At 44.5% G+C, this 16,713-nt stretch overlaps 1 protein-coding gene across 2 annotated transcripts in view; it reads right to left on the bottom strand.

Moving 5' to 3' along the window:
- The window catches only part of CORO1C (coronin 1C), an 89,275-nt gene that overhangs the window by 60,222 nt on the left and 12,340 nt on the right, over positions 1-16,713 (bottom strand). The window contains exon 1 of one of the 2 annotated variants that reach the window (XM_042961598.1): positions 16,013-16,122. The exons of the other annotated variant lie outside the window; for it this stretch is intronic. The gene's annotated coding sequence lies outside the window, so the exon portion shown is untranslated. Of the gene's footprint in view, positions 1-16,012; positions 16,123-16,713 lie in introns of those variants that run through there. 2 annotated transcript variants of the gene reach the window in all.

Genomic DNA, 16,713 nt, shown 5'->3' on the forward strand with positions numbered 1-16,713 from the left:
CATGACATGGAGAACAGCAAGAACAAAGCAGGAAAATTCATCCTCATTACAGCCTCCCAAATAGTTCTATCCCATCATCGTTATCCATCCAGGTCATAGGCAAAATGCCAAGTAATCAGGCATCAATTATAAAGGCACTTTGTTTTGATTCAATAACCCATTATCATTTTAATTTTTAAATGTTTCCAGGAACAACAACAACAACCAAAACAAACAAACAAACAAATAAAAAACACCCCACAAGTAAGATCCACCAAGAAGCATCCAGGCTCAGTCCTCACAGAAGCCCGGAGTGGAAAAGGTTCCAAAGCTCATCGCTTCCAGGCCCTTCATTTTCCGTGCGGAAACATTATGTGACTTGTCCAAAGATAAAAGACTTCTGGAGAGACACAATGACCTTGCACCACAAAGTACAGGGCAGTTCAACTTTCCGTCCCCTGAACTTTCATACTTTTTCAATGATAAACTCCCCCTCATACATACAATTTGGCTTTCCCACGTCAGCCTGTAATGCCACTCAGCGCTCTCACTGGGGTGTTGCCTCGCAGTTCAGGGTTCCACTAGGCCTGTTTGTGCAATTTTTAAATATGAAATTACATTTTGCTCACATTTTATAAAATATAGAAACTGGCTGTAAACATCCAAATACAGAGAAACCAAAGAGAGCATTAAGTATGCCAAAGGAGGCAAATCTTTACTTCTGACTGAAAACCCTTAGGCTTAATGCCAGAGGACTATGTACTCAATTGTCCAAGAGAACAGCACGAAAGGACATGCATAAAAAGCCAGAAATCTATATATCAAGGACAATTTCTGAAAGGTGAGGAATAATGAATCGGTTTATATTTTTTAAAGCTTTCTAAGAAAACAATTCTTACTTTTACATTTTGCAATTTTGTACCAATTTAAGAACTTGTTACAGAGAAAAGCTGAGGACAACGGATGGTGACTTAAAGGCTCACTGATGATTTGGATGGACTAGAACGGGAAACTATGAAAATGACTGCTAAAAATGAAGTCGGAAAAGGTATGAAATGAGCTACAGAACATAAATCAAATCACCACAATACACATTTCAAATATCTTATGATTTTATGTCAACTACACCTCCTAAAGCCAAAATTTAATAAAAGCAATGAAATCAGCATATAGGGGCTCCTGGGTGGCTCAGTCGGTTGGGCGTCCGACTTCGGCTCAGGCCATGATCTCACAGCTCATGAGTTCAAGCCCCGCGTGGGGTTCTGTGCTGACAGCTCGGAGCCTGGAGCCTGCTTCGGATTCTGTGTCTCCCTCTTTCTCTGCTCCTCCCCTACTCACACTCTGTGTCTCTCTCAAAAGTAAATAAACATTAAAAAATAAAAATAAAAAAAGAGAGAAATCAGCATATGAACAGCAAAATAGCAACATATAAAGATCCTAAATGCAAAAAATAAGAAAATCTTCAAATTCTCTCACATTTGTATTAAAGAGACCCTTTATCAACTAAAAGATGCCCTAACAGGGCCTAGAACTCGCTTAAAATATAACAATAATGACATACGTGACAGAAATTTTACAGTTACTAAAACATGAGATTGTGAGGTTTTAGAGGTCATCTCTCACTCTTCAATGACAGAAATATATTTTTTTATTGCACTATCAGAATAAGAGCAGATTTTTCCTACAATAATATGCAAGCATGACATGTTTCCTATCCCTCACATTCTTCCAATTTGCTGCTTATCGCCAAATCTTCAGAAACACAACCACCTCTACCCATCCCCGGAGCTTTGAAAAAGAATTGTGTAAGAAATCTCCATCACAGAGGCTCTACCTGCCCAGAGAACACTGTGGATCCGACTCGGGGGCTGCACCCCAAGAGACTAGTCTCAGAAGCTGAACTCTGCCTCTTCTCATCAAAGAGCCAAATTAATCCCAAGAGTCCTCGTATCAACTACAGAACTTTTACAGACGTGACTGACCCAGCAATCCCACTTAAAAATTAATGATGAATGTGTTTCCAAATACTCTTTCTATACCAATGACCTACTTCTCTTATTAACAACTGCTAAAAAGCACACTGTGGATGACTGTTCAAACTCACTAAGTCTGTTTCCACCACTTCGTCAGATGGTGTTACTCTTGGAATGAAATGTTAATAATTCTTTGCCAATATGCTTGTACCAGGAAATGAAATTACCGGACTCCCAGATCTTTTGAGGGTTTTTTAAAGGCATTTTTATGAAGACCCTCAAAAGGCTAGAGTCACAGGAGAAACTAACAATGTCAAAAACAAAGTCATCACCTCCCCCTGAAGAATTTCAGTCTTCCCTTTTGAATGCCCTATACCCTGGGCTGTGACTAAACATACACACCTGACGAATGTTTCAAGGGAACAGTGAGGTAGAGTAGGAAAACTGTGGCTTAGATGCAAGATGCGAGTTTATCCTGACACAGTCACTTAACCACTAAGTCATTTCTGGTCCTACGGTTGCTGGTTTCTTCATCTATAAAATGGACAAGTAAAGTAAGTTATTATTCTATGGTCCTATTTTGACCTGAAGCCTACAAGTCAATACGAAACACTTGTTTCACTGGGATCCAGTCCACACGCCCCCAATAAAAGGCACACAATTCACTGAGAACTCAATTAGTTTTTACAACTCACAGGGGTATGCGTACAACGCGTACCCTCAACTGTGAATGCTGAGCAGGTCTTTAGTTCTAGTCATTCATCGTTCATTTATTCCACAAATATTTATTGAGCTTTGGTCATGTGCTTGGCATCCTGACAGACATGGCAGACGCGGTGGTGAGCGAGGAAGGAGGCCTGGCCCGAGCTCTCATGCAGCTCACAATCTGCTGGAGGAGGACACATCGTAATCAAATATTCCCACTGACATTAATGTGCTGCTGTGGCAAATACTGGGATGCAGTGCACACAGAAGGACAGAAGGAGTCAACAACCAGGGCAAAGAACCACCTCTTACCAGTAACTCCAAAGAGCCTTCTCTTTACAAGTAGTGTATTTGAAAAGAGAAAAAAAAAAATAGAGAAAAAATTTCAATCACTTATTGTACCTTTTCAGACTGATGACTGGATTCATGGGTTTAAAATTAAGGTACTCCATCCACAGACGTGCCCAGAGCTCGAAGGTAAACCTACTGAGCACACAATTTCAAAATTAAACTAACAACTAACACTCTTTAAACCTAAATCTCCCTGTCTCCAGAATGTTCAGACATCCTATAGAAATAGGAAAGTATACCTCTTAAAATCTTACTACACCTCAGGGCAAAACATTTTGTCTGACCCTTTTTGGTAAAAAAAATACAAACTACTGGGGTACCTGGGTGGCTCAGTTGGTTAAGCGTCTGACTTTTGATTTCGGCTCCGGTCATGATCTTGTGGTTTGTGGGTTCGAGCCCCACATCAGTCTCGGTGCTGACAGTGAGGAGCCTGCTTGGGATTCTCTTGTCTCCTTCTCTCTCTCCCCTTCCCCTGCCCCCTCTGTCAAAATAAATAAACTTTAAAAAATTACAAATTACTTCCTTATCAGCACACCTCTCTTCAAAAGGAGCAGGGGCAAAGACTCCCACAGAATATCAGTATCTACAACACAATACAAGAAACTAAAGACTGAAAATCCACTGGGGAAAATATAGTTACTACAAATAACTACTTTGCCACCACCCACTACCTTCCGAAGGTCTCAATTCTTCAGGAAAAAACATCATACATCCCATTTCACCAACAAAATGAAAAAACCTCCAGGGAAGTGAGAAAAACAAATAAGGCCCTCTTTGGGGAAGAAATAGTTCAGCTAAGTATTTTGGGAGTGAATATTCCATAGCTTTTAGTAGCCTTGGTTAACAAAACTAACACAACCCCTCCCCGCCAAGATCTACCTTCCTTCCAAACTGTATGAAGACTTGAAAAGAAAATCACAGTCCATTTTTTACGTTAAATTAGACTATAACTAAAAGACAAATTTTATATGCCTTAAAAGAAAGTACGAAGAATCCTCTTTAAAGCACTGTGATTAGGAAACTAGCAGAAAGATCAAGGGGCTTCCCATCCCTAATACTCTCTTAAAAGACTGCATTTATAGCAAACAGACAAGCAGAAAAACTACATTTATAATTTAGTAACCTCTAAAAACTGCCAGAAATACACACATATACCACACACAAAAACAATCACAAAACGAATCTTTTTTTTTTCTTTTAAGGCTCTATGACCACTGTGGGGCTTGAACTCATGACCACGAGAACAAGAGTCCCATGCTCTACTGACTGAGCCAGCCAGGGGTCCCTACGAAACAATTCTTATGATCTCTTATCACAATTACAATGTTTTTTGTGATCGCTCATCACTAATATGATATAAACCAAAACCTATAGTTTTTGAAATTGTAATACTGCACCAATGAACCCCCAAATGATTCAACAGTTGGAGTGGTATACAATTTGCCCTATTTTAATTTGGCCATTTCTTGTCAATTTCTCAAGTCAAATGATTCCAAACGTATTAAAACCTTGGAGCTCCAGGAGCCACTGAAATGAGCTTAGATGCATCAGGTGATTTCTCTGGGGCTGGCCTGGAGGCCCCTCAGGGGCCACCGTGGGCACTCGACAGTCAGCCAACGTGTTGAAAGTTAAGAAACTTAAGAAAAGAACGACAGGAAAGACAAACTCGGTTTTTTTCCATGGCTACCTTAACTTTAAATCTTCATCTTGATACAAATAATGGTTCTTCTCATACGTATTTTGACAAAAACTCACAAAATGAAAGCATACTTCCACTCTGGTGTTACTTCAATTGTTTCTAAAGTCAAAGTTGCTAACCAAACTACAAAACAAAGACCTAAAAACCCCATGCTACCAATATTTTCAACTTATTCAAGAACTAGGGTAAATTTGCAATGGTGTACCCATAGGTAATGTAACTCTTCTTTTTCATCAGAATTCATGCTTTAAATAAATAACTCCAAAATGTGCTTTACAAATAAAACATGTTTCAATAATTAAATGTGTACATATACACCACGTACTGCTTACAGTATTTATAATAAAAATTATAGGGTTAGATTATCATAAGATAATTTAATAAACAAATGTTTACAATCAGCAATCCTTCTACACCACAGAAAACATCCCCATCAGGACGCCTGGGTGGCTTGGTGGGTTGAATGTCTGACTTTGGCTCGGGTCATGATCTTGGGTTTGTGAGTTGGGGCTCCACGTCAGGCACGCTGCTGTCAGCGCAGAGCTCACTTCAGATCCTCTTTCCCCCTCTCTCCTTGCCCCTCCTCCACTTGTGCTCACTCTCCCTCTCAAAAATAAACATTAAATAAAGCAAAAGAAAACGTCTCCTTCATTACTTTCATCTTCTAGTAAAATGGGAAGGAAGACTGAAAATCTCTATCCCAAGTGTAGCACATAAAACTGAAACTCAATTATTCAACTAACATTTATGGAGCACCTACTGTGTCTCAGGCAACATCCTGAGAAATGGAGGCACAGAAAATGTAAGACGTTCTCTGCCTTCAAGGAACATGGAATATGGTGGTATCAGTGTTCACTTTCACAAACTGAAATTAATAATTCCACACGGATATTTATTTTTATTTACTTTTTTATGTTTTTACTTATTTTTTGAGACACAGAGAGACAGAGCACAAGCAGGGGAGGGGCAGAGAGACAGGGAGACACAGAATCCGAAGCAGGCTCCAGGCTCTGAGCTGTCAGCACAGAGCCTGACATGGGGCTCGAACTCACGGACTGTGAGATCATGACCTGAGCTGAAGTCGGACGCCTAACCAACTGAGCCATCCAGGTGCCTCCAGATATTTATTTTTAAATTTATATCCATTTAACCCAAAATATAATTCACAGTAGTATAGAAATCATTAACATTAGTGACACCCACAAATTATATTTTCATCTACCTTTGTAACTCTCCATCTAAACTCTATTTACATTTTACCTAAATGTGCTGTATAAAAGTATACTCTATTATGACTTCCCACAATCCAGGCCATCTTCTCTATCTACCTTACACTATTCCTCCTCTCTTACACCTGTTCCAAATCAGCCAGGTGCTATTTTGCACACCCTCGGGCAGGACCTCAACCCTGTGTCCCATAGATACTGACCCTCCAATATCTTGCCCTCTCAACTCTCGGGGAGCTCAGTTCCCACACAGAATTCAGTATTAAGAATTATACACTCAAGGGGTGCCTGGCTGGCTCGGTCAGTAAAGCATGCAACTCCTGATCTCGGGCTTGTGAGTTCGAGCTGCACATTAAGCATAGAGACTACTTTTAAAAAGTTTACAAGGAAATGGAAATATAGAGAGATCAATGCCTAGCTCTAGCCAGTATAAGCCAACCCAATTTACAGCCATTACCCTGCCCTGATCCCCTTTTCAAAGGTCAAAGCAACCAAGTCAGTACTAAAACCTAAGACCCTTTCAAGAGTGGTTCCAAATGGAAAAAACAAAAAAAAAGGGATCACGAGTATTTCGGGAAGTGGGGGGGGGGGGCACGAAAAGCCAAAAAAACACAAAACTTACCAGATTAACTGTTTTAGAGGTAACAGGAAGAACCTTTCAAAAGCGGGCAGGGCTTCTTCCTGATTGCAGGTACCGGGGCCAGCCTCTACACGGGCCATGCCTGATCCCACATGCATCAGTTCAACTTTCCCCTCCAAACCTTGTTACGCTGACTGAATGCCACAATTTCAGAGAGATGATTTATCACAAGGAATCTCCTTTTTAAAAATATTAATACTGTACCTCGGAAAGGGTTGAGGGATGTGAGAAAAATAATATAATGAAAGCCCTTCGTCACCCTGGCACTGATCAACAGTGGTAGTCTAGTTGTAACTGTGGCCACCCGGGAACACATTAGTGAAAATGCATTTGAATCATTTGCTTTACTACTACTTAAAGGAGATCAGCTTAAACAGGGGAGAAGAAGTTTCAAATTAAGAAAGATGGATGAAGCACACAGAGGACTGCTGGGGCAAGAGGCCACTAGATGTCAACACAGGCTGGTGGGGGAAGAACATGGCTCCTTCCTTCTTTTTCACATGACTCCCAGCTCCCACGATCTAGGATTCCACTATCACCATTAAGAGTTTAAAACCCTGGGGCGCCTGGGTGGCTCAGTCAGTTAAAGCATCTGACTCTTGATTTTGGCTCAGGTCATGATCTCATGGTTCGTGAGTCTGAGCCCCACATCGGGCTCTGCGTTGACAGTGTGGAGCCTGCCTGGGATTCTCTCTCTCTCCCTCTCTTTCTGTCTCTCTCTCTCTCTCTCTCTCTAATAATTAAACTTAAAAAACAAAAAACAAAAAGAGTTGAAAACCCTGTGCTATGAATTAAACAGAATTCTTCAGTCTAGGCTGGAAACTTACCCACCACTTATAATACTGACTCCATACCAAAAATGCCATGCCATCTGAGTTCCAAATAACTGAGTTCAACTTTGGAACACAACCCAGTTCTGGGTTGAGGACTGAATGTATACAGCACCTACAAAACAGAAACTGCAGCTGGGCTCTCCACGGTTTTAGAAAACCGCACGGTTCACAACTATCCTTTGCAGGTAATACGCATTATTTGTTCCACTTGACAATGTAATTCAGCCCAGTGCATGCAAGATATCTCTGCACTGCATAAGAACAAACTGAAAGTCTCAAGGTATTAAAAAAAACAAAAACAAAAAACCTTCCAACTTACCTTTTCCTATAGTAGCACTGTAAGCAGTGGCTCAAATAAGGAAGTCTAAGGTTACTCTATTTCTAAAACAGACAACAAGCATCTTATTAAATACCACCCCAAAGAGCTACGGCCAGCACTTGTTGGCTGAGGCTGCACTCTGGCTTGCCAAGAAAAACTAGGATGACAACGTTAAGCTAAAGACACCACTGACCGCAAAATTAATTCGCCATCTAGCTTGTAAAGTGATGAGTTTCCCAATAAACCCTTCTGCTTAAGGGAGATGATAACTCAAGTTTACATGTGTGTCTCAGTGACCACTCAGGCAGCATTTGAGTTTTTATATTAATAAGTCAGCCTCAATTCTTTAAGTTCCTAAGAATGGAAGGAATTAGAATCTTTAACCAGAAAAGAATGCCTGACCATAATGAAAAGGAATTTAAGTATCTTTCACGTGCAGTAAGCAAACAATAGTGATTAAACATTTGTGCTAAGGAGGGGGTGCTCGTGAATTATTTTCAAGAACCCCTAAAACATCCAGAGTGGAAAATACCCTCTCAAAGGCTTCACTCCCCCTACGCTATTTTCCCACGTGTGTTTATGGCCTTTCATGAAACTGAAAAATGACAGCTTTGTTCATTCAGGATAAAGACCTCAGCAGTTGTCAGAATATGGGGACACACATCTGATTCCACAATGGGGCAAAAAAGGCTCTTGCACCCAACTGCCAGGTGCCCAGATTCCCAGAATGTCTCGGTTCTGTGGAGACAGAATGACCGCACTGTGAAGCTGTGGTCAACCGCTAATCCCGAAGAGTTTTCACGCTGCCTGTTACAATCTGTGTAGTTCCAGTACCGGGTGCGTGTTGCCCCTCTCAAAATTAGCATCTTCATCTACACGTGGCCTAGTAGTGCCGATTATTCTGGCAAGACACAAAGCAAAGGCATCTCTGCAATGTTAATTGGCCTTTGAAACTTTTGCGATACTTACAACTACTGCTTACTAATGGTCAGATTAGAAGATTGAAGAAGTAAAAAGGGATTTTTTTACACTAAAACTAGGAAAATCAAATCTAACAAAGGCTTATCCAAGAGATTCAGTGTATTTTTAAGTTCCCCGAAAACGCATCTTAAAAAACCTGAAAAATCTGGACCAAGCTTCATGTGCAATCTAAAGACATGAGAAAACACACAAACATTGGTACAAACACTGACAGCGGTGATAAACTGGAGAAGTAAAACCTCTGTGAGTAGATCTGGCAAGAGACCGTGGTAGAAAGTCAAGAGGGAACTGGTGCATTCAGTCAAGGACTAAAAAGAGAAGGCACACCAGGTTCACAGCGTCTAAAAAAAAATTTTTTTTTTCACACAACACTATAAATCAACACCACCAACTCTAAAAATGAATTCACACTACACATGGAAAGAGGTGGAAGACAGCTGGGGGAGGTGGGAAGGGACCGTTAACTGCCTGATTATGGGCATATCGCTCATGCTCCTGACCACAATCCCCTCATCTGTAAGATGTGGAATAGACCAGTAAGGTACTTTCCACTCTGGCTGTGATTCAGAGTCACCAGGGAGGACAAGCCCAGGCAGCTGTATTCATAAAGGTCTACAGCTGATCCTCGTGTGCAGTCCAGAATAAGGGCCTCTGGACTTGAGAAATAATCTCCCAAATGCCCCCAAAATGATATATTCTTAAAAAGGTGGTAAGATACTGGTCTATGTATGATCCGTTTTTATCATTTTTAAAAAGTAAATGTAAGACGATTTCATGACCCTAAAGGGGGAGGACATATATTGTGAAAGTATTATCTTTAGCCATACCAAATATAAGCCTTCCTACCTCCCTCTGTATCTCAGTTTCTCTCACCCTGACCTTTGTATTGATCTGATTTAATTTCTCTTTACTGTGGCAAACAGGAGGAACTCTTTTCGTTATTAATGTGAGATTCAAATGACGGCCCCATTTAGCATCCCATGAAACTACTGAGGCTCTTTTCCCACACAGAATGTTACAGTTTATCACAATGCTGCCATTCACATCATAACCAGAGGACCATCTATCTCAAGCACCGCAGCACGGTCTCCTTCCAAACCCTAAAAAGATCAGTTTTTTCCAGGAACTAAACCACCTTCCTCAAAATAGACAGAGACTGAATACAAGGGAGGCCTGAGTAAGAGAAGCTTGTCTAATAGACACTTCCAATTCAGACAGAAGGCAAAAACAAAACCAAACCAAACCCGCCTTATCTTTAATATTACCTTCCTACCCTAAAATTAGACTTTTTTTCCCTCTTCAGGAATTCAACTTTGATTTGAAGTCTAAAATGCTGAGGTGGGAGTAGGAATTCATACATTAATAGCTCAGTATCAGAAATGAAATGTATTGAACTTACTCTACTTGATTCTCCCCAGTTCCATTCATTAACAGACACGAAGAGTGAAGACGGAGGGAACACAAACTTATTCACTGTCTACTCGATGACCCAACAAGGCACCATCAGCATCTCCACACCACAGAAGAGGAAACAGGCCCAGGGAGGTGAGGGGATTGGCAGTCACAGCTATTCAAAAGTGGAGCCAAGGGTGAAACCCAGCTCGGTCCAGCTCTAAAGGCCTGCACCTTTCAATTCCTCAGTTTCTTTGTATACAAAACTCTGTGGCAGCTCAACTATATAAGGGAGAGATGAGAGCCCAGTGAGACGAAGAAATTTTTCTTTTCTTTACTCCCTTACCATAAGCCAACCACTTCAATAGAACACGCACACAAAAGAAATGTTCCCCCAAAAGCCGACTGGTTTCTCCTAATTTTTTTTTAATGTTTATTTATTTTTGAGGGGGTTGTGGGCAGAGAGAGAGAGGGAGACAGAGGATGCAAAGCAGGCTCTGTGCTGACAGCAGAGAGCCCGACGCAGGGCTCGAACTCACAAACCCTGAGATCGTGACCTGAGCCAAAGTCGGATGCTTAACCGACTGAGCCACCCAGGCGCCCCTGGTTTCTCCTAATTCTTAAGATGCTAAGTGGAGTATTTTCAATGAAAGTATTAAAAATGAACATAAGAACACAAAACATAACTAAAGACTACTACCTGAGTCAGATGCTCTGAGAGAAGAGAGCAGGGGAAAAAAGAATGAAAAGCAAGAAAGCGTGTGCCCTGAAAACCCAGTTTACACCCGTTATCAGGTATACACAGAGGTGGTTCCAGTACTGACCGACTCCACACCAGCAGGGCTGGCCTCCATTTGGCGTGGTAAATCCTACCAAACTAAAAATGTTCCCTGGCCATCTGTCCTACTGAGAAGGCTGTGCACCGGTCGCCGCTGGTCATCAAGGGGAGAGAACCCGCGAGGATGTTCCGCCCTTGGACAAATGCTTCAAACGCTTGGTTTTACGTCTGAGCGATTTTTTGGCAACGGCTGGACTTGGGTGCCAGAAAGGCAGAGGGGAATCACTCGGCGTTACTTCAGCCCAGGCCACAAAGACGTGTATAATAATCCGAGACGTGCACTGACCTCAAGATCTTTCCGATTAACTTCAATCACCCTTCATTCAGCAAACAACCCAACAGGCGCTCGAGACCAAGCGGTGAGCAAGGGAACCCGGTCCGCCTTGCAAGCGAACTTCTCTCTCACATCCTGCCTTCTATGGAAGGCGCCTCCCAGACAGGAAGCTCGAGTTCAGGCCCAGCTCCTTGTAGCAGCAGACAGTAGTGATGGATGGAGGAGGCACGAAGACAAGGACGACGTCTGCCTGCAGGGATGAGGAAGGAGGCTCCCAAAGGACAACCGGGACTCAGCAGATGGAAGGAATGCGGGGTGCGCAGTAATGAGCTCATCACGAGAAGATCCGAAGGCCGGGATGTTTGGGGAAGTGGCAGCAACGATGAAAACACAGGTAGGAGAGTAATGAGAGACGAGGCAGGCTGAAATCGGAGACACCTTGAGCCACAACCCCACGAAGAAGCCTGAACTTTAACCACAGACGAGGAGGTAGGAAGCCACCGGAGGATTTCCGCAGGGGAATGACATGTTCCTGATGAACCCTTTCTGATCTAGAACTAATTTAAATCTTTCCCTAACTCTTTCACATTTGGCTTTTAATTTATATAACCAAGATACTGATGACGAGGTGATTTGGGGTCTAAACAATTTTTAACTCCATTATCAATTCTGACTCAATTATGCATAAATTGAATGTTACCAAAATTTTGTGCTTCAGAGGACACTATCAAGGAAAGTGAAAATGCAACTCACAGAATTGGAGAAACGTTTTGCTCATCATACATCTGATAAGGCACTATATAATCTAAAATATATAAATAACTCATAACAATAAAAACAGAACCCAATTTAAAAATAAGAAAAACATCTGAACAGAGATTTCTCCAAAGAAAATATACAATTGTCTGCTGATGACTTCAGGAGATGCAGGACATCCTTAGCCATCAGAAAATGCAAATCAAAACTACAATGAGATACTGCTTCACACCCGCTAGGACGGCTAGAGTCAAAAAGTAAGAGAACAGCTAATGTGACAAGGATGTGGAGAAACTGAAACCTTTATACACTGCTGGTGGAATTGTAAAATGATGCAGCTGCTTTGGAAAACAGCGTCTGGCAGTTCCTCTCATAGTTCAACACAGAGTAACCAGTATGACCCAGCAATTCTCAAGAGAAATGAAAACATGTCCACACAGAAACTTGTACAGGAATGTTCATACGGCGGTATTATTCATAATGACCAAACAGGGGAAAACACCCAAATGTGCATCAACGGATGAATGGATCAACAAAACACGGTATATCCATACAACAGAATATTATTCGACCATTAAGAAAAGAATAAAGTACTGATACAGGCTACAACACAAATGTTGAGAACATTATGATTTAAAAAGACAGACACAAAAGACCAGTATTGAATGATTTATATGAAATTTACATGAAATGTCCAAAACAGGCAAATTCATAGTGACAGAAAGTAGGCTAGCGGTTGCGTAGGGCAGGGGAGGGATGAGAATGGGGGGGGGGGGGGCTGGAAGACCAGTGACTAATAAGTTTGGAGTTTCTTTCTGGACTGATGGATAGGTTCTAAAAGTGTGGGTGAATATAATAAAAACCACTGAACTGTACACTTTAGACAGGTAAATTGTACAGTATGCGAATTCTACCTTAAAAAGCAGTTATAAAACAAAAAAGATCCTGTTATGCACTATTAAAATACAAACAAGCTCTCAAAAAGGAGTACAGAATCTTGCTCACTCATTTTAAAGGATCCAAACTAGGGCAAAGAAAACCCAGAGAGATTCTATTACTTAAGATTCTAGGTACTAGGTCATACTGAAATATTCATGACGATTTCCATGTTTTAATACAGAAAAGGCAACTTAAGTTGAAAAAGACAGAGAAGTGTCAGAAAACAGTTTTTTTTTAACTCAGAAACAGGATAACATAGGGAAGTCACCAAATGAAAAACGAACATGTATTTGTACCCTGAATATGCGAGAGGCACCGTAATTTCTTATTGTTTCACCTCTGAAAAAGTCAAAGGTAAAACAGCCCAGGTAACAATATCTGTTTCTAAAGTACGAGTTTGTGACAAATCAAAGCATTAAGAAACAATCTGCCATTATAAAGAACTGAATCTCCACATTCCCAGTCACATAACTGAGAACTTATCATTTATCCTTTTGAACATTCCATTTCACAGGCACTGGAGTGACTCTCCTCCTCATGGTTGAAGTGGATCCCAAAAGTGACAGGTGCATTAAGCGTAAAATGTAAATCAAAAAAAATAAAGTGTTTAAAAACTACTATTTGTCACCCTGAACCTAATTCTAAACCATATATAAATTAATAGACATAAATGCTGATTAGCACAATCTGCAAAGTAACAGATGACCATGCACATTCAATACTATGTGCAGTGATAGCCCACCGGTACGTGTCTATTAAAATTCATCAGGCTTGGGGCGCCTGGGTGGCTCCGTCGGTTAAGTGTCCGACTTCAGCTCAGGTCATGATCTCACGGTCCGTGAGTTCGAGCCCTGCGTCGGACTCTGTGCTGACAGCTCAGAGCCTGGAGCCTGCTTCAGATTCTGTGTCTCCCTCTCTCTCTGACCCTCCCCCATTCATGCTCTGTCTCGGTCTCAAAAATAAATAAACGTTAAAAAAAAAAAGTTTAAAAATTTTTAAAAAATTAAAAAGAAATTCATCGGGCTTTAATGTACCTTCCACAAATAATAAAAAACAAATACGGAAAAGGCACCTTCTGGATTTGTCAAAAAGGTGTGTACCCGACTTTCATACCAATCTTTGTTCAATCCTCAGTACACAAGACTATCACCTATCACAAAAGACTGAACATCAGGCCTAATTTACAACACAATTCCCAGTTTTATTTCATTCCCTGCCTCCACATATTTATGCAACCTCTCAGACCCCAGGGTTACTAGTAGACTTCACACCCAAACACCGTGTCTCTGAAATGTACCTCCACTCCGAAAAGAAAATTAGTTTCCTAAAGTTCGTTTTCTGAAATACACAGAATCAAGTCCAAAACAGATTTTTCCCATTTCTTCAGTTTTACAGAGAATGCAGAAAGTGAAGATATATAAACAGATATCTATTTGCCTTCACAAATGAACAGACGGTACAAAGCAACTGCTTATACTTAATCATGTTTTTGTCTATTCTAGCAGGCCCTGGTGTCAGGAGAGAGTTCTGCCAGATAAGGACAATGAAATGCATTATTATATGGAGTGACTAAGAGCCCTACAAGTACTGTTTTAGAACGTAATCCCAGGCAGGAAGGCTGCGGTAAGAGGGCCTAATATTTTGTGATAACTATTACCGAAACTAAAGACATTCACCACCCAGCACCAGTTTAAAACCTCGCACTATATTCAATTGTTTAAATGTCTTACAGGAAAGAAAGGCCTTTGTATCTTCCTATCCTGGGGGAGACGAACAACTTGCAATTTGCTTCTCACACTGAATCCCACGTTTCCAACATGTAGAGGAAGTACTCTGGACACCACAAAACAAGGGCAGCCTACATTAAGGCCAAATATAGGATGTGATTCTAAACCATGATGCCGTAAAGCCTACGTTTCCTTTTCCAGCGATCAAAAAAAAAAAAAAAAAAAAAAAAAAAAACCTTTGAACGCTCCCAAAAAAGGACCGCAGGGCCAGCGCCTCCCTCCAAGAGGAAGCCCCTTTCTTCTCGGCGCTCCCTTGCAGCCTGCCACTTCCCCCAACACATTCAAAGCATTTGGGAGACGGAGAGCTGGTGTGTACGCGCCCGTGTGGACAGGCGGGAGAGCTGGGTTCCTGCATTTCCACCCTCAACATCTGACCTCATCCCCAGTCATTTAGGCGCAGCGGAGCCCCACCTGCACCTCGCTCCTTTTGACTGCGTCCCTCGCCAGCTGCTCCGCTATTGGGGGAGCACATCTCGGAATCACCCAGTTCACTCAGACGCTCCTGGCCCCCGACCCTGCAAGCAGCGTGCCAGCTCCGTTCTTCCTCGAGACCAACACCCCCCACCCCCCGCCAGTCCCAGCCCTCCCAGCCCGCCGCTCCCACCGCCCGGCTCGTCCGCTTCCCAAGCCGCCCCCCACCCACGTTACTCCAGCTCCAGCCGTGCCCCGCCCTTCCCGACCCCCGAGCTAGAGCTTCAGGGCCCGGCGCTGGCCTCGCACCCACAGCCAGCAGTCCTCGGGCCAGACCGCCGCCCTCTACCCCTCCCACGCAGGGCCCCAGCTTGCCCCGGCCCCACGTGAGCCCGGCCCCGGCCAACCCCCCACCCACTGGCTCCCCAGGGCGGCTCAAACCCCGCCCCCAGGCCCGGGGGCCCCCCGGCTGGGCGCCCTGGCCCCGAGCAGCCCCTCCCCACCCCAGGCCCCACCCAGCCAGGCGAGTCCCCAGCCCCTCAAATCCTTCCTCGGGCAGCCCCGTCCCCACTCAGCCCGCGGCTCCTCACCCGGCCGGGAGGGGTCTGGAGCCCTGAAAGCCTCCCCTGGGCAGCCGCCTCCCAAAGGGATCCCAGTGCTCTCTCCCCAGGCCAAGGGGTTCGGTCCCGAACCTCGGCCAGCAGCCCCGGCTGCAACCCGAGACACACCGGCCGGGGGAGCCCCGGCCCAAGGATCCGCGCCCCGCGCGCCCACCACAGCCCACTCCCCTCCACCGGGCCCTGCTCCACGCCCCGCCGGCTCCTGTCAGCCGGCGCCGGCACATGCTGAGAGGGCCGGTCGGCCCGCCGGCTCGCTCCCGAGCGGCCCCGCCCGGCGCGCGCTGCTCACCAGGGCCGAAGTGCCTGAGGCGCCGCCGCCGCCGCCGCCGAAGTCCCCGCTGCAAAGCCCGGCGTAGCCTCCAACCGCTGCCGCCTCCCGCCTGGCACTGAGCGCCTCGCGGGGGAGGGGCGCGGGCAGCCACCGCCGCCACCGCCGCCGCACGCAGGCCCCGCCCCCGCGCCGCGCCGCGCCCAACCAGAGGGTCCTCAGGCTGCCGAGCGCCACGCCCACTTCCGGGAGGGGAAGCCCACTTCCCACCCCTCGTTCCACGCCCCACTCTCCTTAGCGCCCCCTCTGGTCGCGCCGAGGGATGCGGGTGGGCTGCGGGGGAAGGTGGTGCCGAAGCACACGCACCGCCCACTAGTCAACTAGCCGGAGGGCCACGCCCACTGCTCCTCAAAACGGGGAGCCGCATTCTTAGAGCTCCGCCCACTGACCCGCTTGGCTCTGCGGGGCCACATCTTCCAGCTCCTCAAAGGTTCCCAGAGCCTCTCCAAACCGGAACGTCAGCTCCTCTGAGCCCCGCCCACTGCCCTAACCAAACCCTTAGCCGGCCCCCGGGCTCCCTAAGCCCGCCTACCCTCTCGTAGCCGCCGAACTGGCCCAGCGGCCCCGCGAAACCGCGCCCCGCTTCTAGAAAGCCCCACCCACGGGCCAGCCACCCTAGTCTCTGCATCCCGCGGGCCCCGCCCACTGCCTATCTAAACCCG

This window comes from Panthera tigris, chromosome D3 (genome assembly GCF_018350195.1).
Source record: "Panthera tigris isolate Pti1 chromosome D3, P.tigris_Pti1_mat1.1, whole genome shotgun sequence".
Lineage (NCBI taxonomy): Eukaryota > Metazoa > Chordata > Mammalia > Carnivora > Felidae > Panthera > Panthera tigris.